The following is a 2,420-nucleotide window of genomic DNA, read 5'->3' on the forward strand; positions in this document are numbered from 1 at the left end:
CTTGTTGTTGATTCTTCACAAAAAATTACAGTTTTATATCTTTATGTTTGAAGCCTGAAATGTGGCAAAAGGTCGAAAAGTTCAAGGGGGCCGAATACTTTTGCAAGTCACTGTATATGCAAAACTACACAGTCAGTCAACACTGTGTTTGAACTGGCCTTACCAATATGGTATTGGTAAAATGGATGATATTGAGGATAAGATAATTTAAGAACAATATAGAAAGGCAATAATAAGGCTAGGCGCTCCTGATATATAGCCTACTTTTCGACGCAAAATTGGTCAATGCCATTAATGATAGGCATGTCCAAACTTTTGACATAACTTGTTTTGAGTGTGTAGCCAGGTGAAGTATACAGTCAATGGAGGCTATAGCCTCCATTGACTGTATACTTCACCTGCCTAAATGTAATTAGGAAAATGTATTTAAAAGTAAATTGTAACAGTAAATGATTCTTGTTAATATTGTTTGGCCTGACGAGAGGTGACCAGCAGTGGTGTGAGTGGATGCACCGAACTGATTATACAAAAAGAGTAGTGTCCCATGACCATCTGCTTATCAAGAAACCTTAAATTTCAAAAAGGCTGACATTTCAGTCCAACCACAAATGCAATATGTTTTTCCAATTGCCATCAGTATATGTGTCAGTACACTGAGAACAAGCCATTTCCTGGTTATGTGTATAAGTTGAGGATTGCAAGTGACAAAAACAGGAGAAAGCCTGCAGATTTACTAGCTCTAACTCCCAAATTTGAATCCAAATCCCCTCTTTTTACAAACACGTGTAAGACCTGGATGAAAAGTAAACAAGAGTCAATCTTGTTCCAAATAAAGACTCTACCCTGCTTAGCTGTGTGAAATCCATTCATTTGAATGATGCAAAGAGTGTGACAGCAGTGGAAATGGGCTCTTATTTGGCATCAAGCTGAAAAGTGAGGTGAAGAGCAAGGATAAGATACTGAACTGAAAAGAAACTGAGGAAGAAAAGAAGGGGCAAGGGAAAGAGACTAGAGAGAAAGGAGAATAGAGAGTGGCAAAGATGATGTAGGGAGAGAAAAAGACACTGCGAGAAAGGACAGAGTGGTGACATCAGAGGGCTAGCAGTCCCTCCACATCATTCAGCTTTCATGGAAAATCAATTCTCCCTTGTATGGACAACGGTGTCAACAGCAGGAGGCTCTATAGCCTAACTTCAACCATACACAGACGGAGTAGTAATAGCACCGACGCAGGTATCATTACAGTCACTGTGCTCTTCATGTAGGGTTCTGGGCTGTGCTCCATAGTGGGCTTGTCAGGGTTTGTGGTAACTTACGATGTAGTGAAATGTTTTTATAGGTAATTTTGTGGAAATTTGGGGGGAAACGCAAAATGCAATCAAATGGATCGATATTTAATATACCCACAAAATGAGATCAGTTGTCTCAAAAAAAATGTAATTCTAATCTAATTGTATGGGCAGAAATATTGTATAATCTCTTTTAATATAACACATGTTGCAAAATAAATGCTAATGCTAGCCTGCCAACCTGCTCACAATAACAACAATGTTAACATGTTGATGTTTAGCATGCAAACAAATTTGCAAATTCTAGTCAAATTGCAGAGGATCACCAAAGTCATTAAGATACATTGTCTGGGAAACATGCATATCTTTTTCATGGCAGTCCAAAGGTTTTAGTGACATTTCATTCCAAAACCGTAGGATGTAACATTTTTGCCATAACCAAAGCTTCAATCAAAGGATTGAGTAGCTACACAACACAAGGAGAAAAGTAAATTTTGAGTTACATGAAATATTGTGGTGAGAGATTTATTTATAGTGCATCCTGAAGTTGAATCTGATCATATCATTTTGTCCCTCAGATAGAAAACAAGACAAAGTTTGAAGGTGTGAACTTACGATTTCAGAGACCTAGTCTTAGTGTATAGTGTGGGTTTAAGTCCTTGATGACATTTCTTTGGACAGCTCAGCATGGATTTGTTTTAGATTTACAATAGCTGAAACACCACAAATCTGTGGTTAATACTGTAAATATAGTAAGTTAATTGAATGGGATTGGACTCCTAAAAGTGATGTCTTGTCTTCCTCATTTAGCTTTACAGCCCCTCATGCATCTAAGAAGTCTGCGTTGTCATGTTACAACATTGCTCGAGCTATGGCAAATCCCAATACAATATTTGAAATAGCTAGTTTTAAGACAGAAAACAGCAAGACATGCAGAAACATTCTGTTGTTGACATGCAAAAATCCTGAGGGTGATTTTAAACTTCTGATGAACTTGTAGCAAACACAAACACAGTTTTCTTTGCATGATCACACTTGAGATGCCTTGGTGACAGTGATTTTACCTGGAGTCTAGCTTGATCAAAATACACACCTGCCTGTACTTTCCACTTAAAAAGACAAATAGGTTGT

Source organism: Micropterus dolomieu, linkage group LG07 (assembly GCF_021292245.1).
Source record: "Micropterus dolomieu isolate WLL.071019.BEF.003 ecotype Adirondacks linkage group LG07, ASM2129224v1, whole genome shotgun sequence".
Lineage (NCBI taxonomy): Eukaryota > Metazoa > Chordata > Actinopteri > Centrarchiformes > Centrarchidae > Micropterus > Micropterus dolomieu.